This window comes from Phocoena phocoena, chromosome 2, assembly GCF_963924675.1.
Source record: "Phocoena phocoena chromosome 2, mPhoPho1.1, whole genome shotgun sequence".
NCBI lineage: Eukaryota > Metazoa > Chordata > Mammalia > Artiodactyla > Phocoenidae > Phocoena > Phocoena phocoena.
In genome coordinates this window covers 165,118,050-165,126,623 of record NC_089220.1, presented here as the reverse complement: position 1 = coordinate 165,126,623, position 8,574 = coordinate 165,118,050, and the positions used below count along the sequence as shown (strand labels likewise).

Genomic DNA, 8,574 nt, shown 5'->3' with positions numbered 1-8,574 from the left:
GATGAAATGTTAATAGCAGGTGAATCTGGGTAAAGAGTATTCTTGCTAATACCCTTGCTCATACAACCTTTCCGTGCTTGAACTAGTTTCCAAATAAAAAGTTTAAAAATTGAAGGAAAAAAACCCTGAAAGTAGCCTTCCACCTCAAACTCCTCTTCCCAGGAGTAGGTCAATGTTAACAATTTTGCATGTATATTTCTAGATCCATTTCTATGTATTTTTTATTGTGGTAAAATATACATAGCATAAAATTTACTGTGTTAACCATTTTTAAGTGTATATAGTTCAGTGCATTAAGTGCAAAAAAGTGGAATGCTTCTGGATTTATGTGTCATCCTTGTGCAGGGACCATGCCAATCTTCTCTGTGTGGTTCCAATTTTAGTCCACGTGCTGCCGAAGCAAGCGCTCTAGGCATTTTTATTTTTTTCTTTTTTTGCGGTACGCGGGCCTCTCACTGCTGTGGCCTCTCCCGTTGCGGAGCACAGGCTCCGGACGCGCAGGCTCAGCGGCCATGGCTCACGGGCCCAGCCGCTCCGCGGCATGTGGGATCTTCCCGGACCGGGGCACGAACCCGCGTCCCCTGCATCGGCAGGCGGACTCTCAACCACTGCGCCACCAGCGAAGCCTCTAGGCATTTTTAAACACGCATGTTCCAACATTATAAATGTAATCATACTGTACAAGGGAAGAAAAAGAAAAAAATGAAGGTGAAAGGTAAACATTCCTGGTAAAACAAAAAATTTGTGACTAGCAGAACTGCAGGAATGTTAAAGGAACTCTTCAGGCAGAAGGAAATTTTAATCCACATAAAGGAATAAATAACGCCAGAAATGGTAAATATGTGGGTAAATACAAAAATGTTCTTTCACCTACTTAATCTCTTTAAAAGATATTTGACTATTTAAAGCAAACATAATAAAGTGTGTGGGGCTTATAATATATGTAGAAGCAAAATGTGTGACAACAAATACAGATGACAAGAGGAGGAAAATAGAAGTATCCTTTTGTAAGGTTCTTACATGTCATATGAAATGATAAAATATTATTTAAAGGGAGACTATGATTACTTATGATCAGTCGAATAACCCTAGAGCAACCACTAAAAAAAAATGTTTAAAGGAGGTATAGCTAGTCAGCCAATAGTGGTGATAAAATGGAATCATGAAACGATTAGATTACTACAAATGAATAGAAATGAAGGGAAAAGAGAACAAAGAATAGATTGGGACCCATTGAAAACAAGTGCCCAAATGGTAAATTTAAACCCAGTCACATCAATAATTACATTGAATGTAAACTGTCTAAACACTCCATTATTACATAGATCAAATCATTATGTTGTACACCTAAAACTAATACAATATTATATATCAAGTAGAATGCAATTCTTTTAAAAAAGCGCTCCATTAAAAGACAGAGATTGTCAGATTGGATAAGGAAAAGCAATCCTCAACTATATGCTGTCTGTAAGAGACTGACTTTAAATATAAAGACGTGAGCAGGTTAAAAACAAAAGGGTAATTTTTAAGTTATGTAAAAAGTTTATAAAAAAAAGAGTAAAAAGATAAATATATGCCACACAAGCTCTATGCAAAAGAAAGGGAATTGACTATATTAGTATTAGACAAAACAGATTTTAGATCAAGGGATCATAATAATAAAGGGATTAATTCATCAAGAAGACAACAATGCTGACAGGGCTTCAAAATACATGAAGCAAACAGAAGTAGAAGAAGAAATAGACAAAATTATTATTGTAGATTTCAATGCTCCTCTCTCGATAATTATTAAAATATGTGGGCCAAAATATCAGTAAAGATACAAACAACTTGAATAACATATCAACCAAATTAAATTAATGGGCATTTATAAAACATTCCATCTAACAACAGCAGAATAAACATTATTTTCCAGTGTACATGGAACATTTACTAAGATAGACCATATTAGGGGCCATGAAACAAGGCTCCAATAAATTTTAAAGGATTGAAATCATTTATGCCATATTCTTTGACCACAATGAAATTAATTAGAAATCAGTAATACAGTCGCATAGCACAGGGAGATCAGCTCAGTGCTTTGTGACCACCTAGAGGAGTGGAATAGGGAGGGTGGGAGGGAGACGTAAGAGGGAGGAGATATGGCGATATATGTATAGCTGATTCACTTTGTTATATAGCAGAAACTAATACACCATTGTAAAGCAATTATACTCCAATAAAGATGTTTAAAAAAAAATCAATAATAGAAAGATATCTGGAAACACTCCTGTTTGGAAATTAAACAACATATTTCTAAATAACACATAGGTCAAAAAAAAAATCACACGTGAAATTAGAAAATATGTTGAACTGAATGAAAACAAAAGCAGCATGTATTAAAACTGGTATGCATCTAAAGCAGTGCTATAAGGGAAATTTGTTACTTTCATTGCTTACACTGGAAAGAAGAAAACTTCAAAATCAAAAATCTAAGCTTCCACCTTAAGAAACTAGAAAAAGAAGAGCAGCTTAACCCAAAGTGAAAGGAAAGGAAAGAAATAACCAGAAATCAATAAAATAATAAATGGACAAACAATAGGGAAAACCAATGAAAGCGAAAGCTGATCTTTTGAAAACAAAATTGGTAAATCTCTAGCCAAGCTGAATAATAAAAGTATATAGAGGACAATTACCAATATCAGGAATGAACAATTCTACATACACTAAAATGATAATAAGGGAATATTATGAATAACTTTAAGCCAATACACACATCAAATTAGATAAAACAGAAAAAATTCCTAGAAAATCAGAACTAAAGCTCACTCAAGAAGAAATAATTTAAATACCCCAATTTATATTAAAAAAATTGAAGTAGAATTGAAGAAAACCCTTAAGTCCAGATGGCTTTACTGGTAAATTCTACCAAATATTTAATGGAGGAATAAAACCAATCCTACACAAAAAATTAGAGTGGAGAAGACTTTGCTATTTATTCTATGGAGCTAGTATTACACTAATACCAACACTAAAAAAGGAAATTAAAAGGATAGAAAACTACAGGCCAATACTCCTTATGAACACAGACACAAAATCATTAACAACATTTTAGTAAATCAAATCCAGCTGTATACAAAAAAGGAATGCATCATGACCAAGTGGGGTTTATCTCAGGAATGTGAGATTCATTCAACATGCAAAAATTAATAAATGTAATCCACCACATTAACAGACTAAAGAAGCTGTATGATCAGCTCAATTGATGCAGAATAATATTTCGCATTTTTAACACCCAATCATGATTAAAAAGTCAAACAAACTCTCAGCAAGCTAGAAATAGAAGGAAATTTTCTCAATCTGATAGAGGAAGTCCACCAAAAACCTATAGCTAACACCATACTTAAAAATTTTAAACTGAATTATTTTCCCCTAACTTTGGGAAGAAGGCAAGAATTCCTCTTTTGCCATTTCTATTCAACAGGAGTTCCTAGTCAATGTTATAAAGCAAGAAACCAAAATAAAAGCCACACTATTTTGAAAAGAAGAAATGAAGATGTCATTATCCACTGGCTATGTGGTTGCACATGTAGAAAATTCTAAGGAATCTACCAAAAAGCAACTATAACTTGGAACTAAGTCGATCAGAATTTGTAAAGAATTCACAAAATAATAATAGGACAACCTGATTTTTGAAATGGGCAAAAGATGTGAACAGACACTTCACCGAAAAAGATATACTAGTGGCAAATAAGCACATGGGGGAAAAAATGCTCAACATCATCAATCATAAGGGAAATGCAAATAAAACCACAATGGGCTACCACTCTATACCCTCCATAATGACTAGAATTTTTTTGATTTTATTTGGGCAATACCAAATGTGGACAAAGATGTGAAGCAACTAAGACCCTCATACACAGCTGATAGGAATGCAAAATGGTACAGCCACTTTGGAGAACCCTTTGTCAATTTCTCATGAAGTTAAATATACATTTACCATATGACCTGCAATCCACTTCTACATATTCACCAAGCAAAATGAAAATCGACATCCATGTGAAGACACAAATATTCATAACAGCTTTCTCCATAATAGTCCAAAACTGGAAACACACCACACGTCATCAACAGATGAATAGAAGAACAAATTATAGATCACTCCCTGGCAATGTGAAGGGACAGACTTCTGAGATGTGCAACAACATGCCACACTGAAATTCGGTTTTGTTTGTTCTTTCACTCCCTTAGCTGCCTCTCCACCACACACACACACACACACACCCTCTGTCACTATATACCCCTTGAGATCAGGAACTGTTTCCTCTTTTCCTTTGTATTCCCAGTGCCTAGCACAGAGCCTGACCTATAGTAAATGCCCGGGAATTATGTATTGAATGAAAGAATATTATTGCTTTTCAGTGTTCATGATGTTCTTATTGATGCCAAGTCAGCTTGCAGCTTCCATATTCTGGGGCGTTGGGCTCTTTTCTCGTGTACTCTGGTGAAGCACACCGTCCACTTTGACTTCCAGATGACTGGTCGGCCGAGTTGACAGTGGCAGTAATGGAAGCTTCTGCACTCCTGCTCCAGTCTTTCCTCTTGATCCTCAAGGGGTTTGAGCTAAGGTTTCTTCCATCCCTTCTTTGGGCTCAGGCACAGTGCCAGCCTCAGCCCCAGTGTCTGAATCATATGCTCCTTTGGCCAAGTTTTAAGAGCCAACTTGCAATTTGGCCGTTGCAATATGTTCTGACTCCTTCGCATGTGGTTTGAGCTCATTGATATTCATGAGCTTGCAAACAGGAGACCCATCTCACTGGGAGGCTGGGCAGTGGACAAAGGGCCCTTTCCTGGTCTCCCTGTGATGTTGGCCAGGCTGCTGTGCCCACTGAGAATAGCCCAGATGCTTCTAGAGGGGTTCCTTAAGTCCCTGTCCAGATGGAACAGATCTTTCATCCCTGAGCTTTGGGTATCTTGGCCTCCAGAGATGAGTACCCAGAAGCCCACGTCGCTCTGGAAGACACTGACTGTGTTTTCACTTCTTGGGGACCCTGATGTGTATTTGATTCAGTTAAAAATGTGTAACCAGGTCCCGCATCCCACAGCAGCTAAGAAGGAATGCCAGAGCAGAGAGTAATGTCCACAGTGGCAGAGGTTGCTGCAGTTTCATGGGCCAGCAGCCAAAGAGATTGCTTTTTCTTGAAATAGGTTACTATTTCTCTTTTTTCTGGTTAGGTCATAGACTCATAATACAAGCATGCTTTTGCTTCCCTTAATTCAGTTAAGCCATTTTCCAGAATAAGCTCTCTAGCTCCTCAACTGAGTTCATTAACTGGTGTGTGCGCATGCATGTATACGTGTGTACCTGTGTATGTAAACAACTTAGGGGCCTAACCTAGACGGGCCACACTTTCAGGGAGTTCCAGCACATGAGGGCCTCCTGCTAGCTGTTGTAAAATAACAGTACTGGAATGTTTGTATTCAGATACATAGGACATACTATGTGTCAGGCACTGTGTTAAATACTTTTCAAGGTTTATCTCCTTGAATCCTTATGAGGACTGTGGGAGGTAGGCCAGTCTTAGCCCCAATTCACAGATGAGGGAACTGAGGCTTATCAAGGTGAAGTAATTTGCGCAAAGCCACACCTCCAGAAGTGATGGACGTGATTTTCAACCTCAGCGGTCTGGCTTCAGAACCATGCTTTTTACCGCCACGTGTTGAGATCGATGGGTCAGCCCTCGGAATAACACCATCAGATAAAGAGGGTGGACAGCAGCCAACTCCAATTTTATATTGTTGGCTGTGGATGAGCCGCCTTCTGCTCAAAGGGAAGAGCCCAAGTGTCTGGACTCTGACTTACAGCACTGGTTAATTTTTGGCAGAAGGGACTGTTTGGTGTCTCTCCAACATCCTCTAACCTAGATGCACAGGAACTTGACCATGGTTCCTTGAGGTGGGAAGGCAGGTAGTGATTTTCTGGGAGCCGGTGAAGAACTGTAACTGTTGGGAAGAGAGCCCTCCTGACTTCTGAGAAAGCAATGGGAGGATCCATTCCTTCGCTCATTCATCAAATATTTTTAAGCACCTCTTTTGGGGGGAGAGAAAGGCAGCAACAGACCCTGCCTTCATAGAGCTTACAGTCTGGCAGAGAAGATGGCAGTTAAATGAGCAATTACAATGAGGTGCCTGAGAGCAATGCTAAAGGAAGTGCTGGGAGCAATGGGTGCATGGGCCCTGGAGGACACTGTCTCCCATTGAGAAGTAACATCAAGGTCAAGGTCGGGAGACTGGAGCGGCTCAAAGGCAAACACCAGGATCAGCCCAACGATGAGGGGAGGTAGATGAAGAACACAGGGGGCTGAGGAGAGCCCCATCTGTCCTCGTCCCAGGACATTTTAAGTGACCATCAAAAAAAATGTCATGAGCTCTCAGGGGCACCAGAACCAAAGGCCAAGCGAGTTTCAGGGTTCTGGCGTTTCTGCTAGTAGGCATGCAGAGCCACAACGTTTCTTATTCTCATTGCTAACATCAACCACGCCGCTAACCGACTTTGATCTATAGAAGCTTGATTACATTAAGCACTTGCTAAAGGAAGTTTCCTTTCTTTCCCTAAATACCATATTTTTTTCACATATTGGATCTGCCACCCTCCCAGGGAGAGTGATTCATTTTCCAAAGTTGATTTTTCTAAGAAGTAAATTCTCATCCACTTTGAAAGCCTACCACAAAGTGACATGGCAAAACCCGGGGAACAATTGCAGTAATTAAAGACAGTATTTCAAGTTTTCCCCAACTTTTCATCAAGTGCTCCCACAACAGAGGGGAGTCAAACCCTGCCCCCTGGAAGTTTGGAACATCCTTACAGTTCTCAGGAAGGTCTTCGAAGTTTTTTTTTTTTTTTGCCATACGCGGGCCTCTCTCTGTTGTGGCCTCTCCCGTTGCAGAGCACAGGCTCCGGACGCGCAGGCCCAGCGGCCATGGCTCACGGGCCCAGCCGCTCCGCGGCATGTGGGATCTTACCAGACCGGGGCACGAACCCGTGTCCCCTGCATCGGCAGGCAGACTCTCAACCACTGCGCCACCAGGGAAGCCCTTTTGTTTTATTTTAAAATGTTATACCAACATTAGTGAATTTTGTGTTAACTCTGTAACATCAGAGATTATTTTAATATGAAAACAGTATATTGCAGATGAAATCCTGCTATTTGTGACAACATGGATGGACCTTAAAGGTATTACGCTAAGTGAAATAAGTCAGATAAAGAAGGACAAATACCATGTGATTTTGCTCATATGCGGAATATAAAAATAAATAAATGAACAAATCCAAACTAACACAGATACAGAGGGCAGAGTAGTAGTGGTTACCACAAGGGGAGGGGCAGAGGTGGAGTAGGAAATGGGTAAAAGGAGTCAACTGTACGGTGATGAATAGAAACTAAACTTTGGGTGGTGAGCACGCTGTAGTGTATACAGAAGTAGAAATGTAATGTTGGACACATGAAACTTATATAATGTAATAAATCAATGTTACCTCAATAAAAGAAAAGAAAAGAAAAACTGTATTTGTCACCGAATCTTTGAATAGTTGATGCTCCAGGAAAATGAGCCAGCTGCATGCTCCAGAGCAAGAAAATCCTTTTCACTCTTTTTCATTACACAGTGCTTTTTTTTAAAACCATAAAAACCACCAGTAAGTACAAAAAATTTAGAGTGAAATTTGAAAATATTCTACAACACTTAACAATGGTTTCCTCCCCACTTTGGGCTGGTGATCCTAAATCTAACCCAGAAGGCTGCGATTCATCCTAGATCTCTTTGAATCTCTTTGAATACAAAGATTTTGTTTTTAATCTATAAAATGGAGACAAAAACATTTGCCGCATAGGGATGTTATAAGGACTAAATTGAATTAGCGCATGTAAAGTATTAGGCAATAATGGATACCCCATAGAAATCTGTTTCTTTCTCATAGATGCATCTCAGTGCAATCTAGACAAACTGCAAAGAAAAAAAATCAGTCTTGGGCTTGCCTGGTGGCTCAGTGGTTGAGAGTCTGCCTGCTGATGCAGGGGACACGGGTTCGTGCCCCGGTCCGGGAAGATCCCACATGCCTCAGAACGGCTGGGCCCGTGAGCCATGGGCCACTGAGCCTGCGCGTCCGGAGCCTGTGCTCCGCAAAGGGAGAGGCCACAACAGTGAGAGGCCCGCGTACCGCAAAAAAAAAAAAAAAAAAAAATCAGTCTTGCTAAATCAAGATAGAATTCTTCACCGAATTATCTGAAAGTCAAAATACTTAACATTTAAAACAGATGATTAAGATTCTAGAAATTTCATTTCTGCTTTCAACTCCCCCGCTACTTTAGAAATTCATTACTTCCTTCTGTGCTGTGGTCTTACCATGCAAAAGTTGCAGTAGTAATACTGACTCCTTATGGAAATAAATGGATGAAAGAAAGACACTTAGACATACATCAGTGACTGCTCTGTGTACCATCCTTGACCATAGTCTTCTAAGTGCATTTCAGAAGTTTGATGAGCACCATCCTGATAGAATGAGAATTTCTCTTCTCCCAGGAACAGACGAGAAAT

General features: G+C 39.6%; 1 non-coding gene across 1 annotated transcript; it reads right to left on the bottom strand.

The window, feature by feature from the left end:
• Nucleotides 1-301: 301 nt before the first annotated feature.
• On the bottom strand, nucleotides 302-407 carry LOC136119485 (U6 spliceosomal RNA). Its single transcript, XR_010655486.1, has one exon. It is a non-coding gene; the product is annotated as a U6 spliceosomal RNA (small nuclear RNA).
• Between the last annotated feature and the right edge of the window lie 8,167 nt (nucleotides 408-8,574).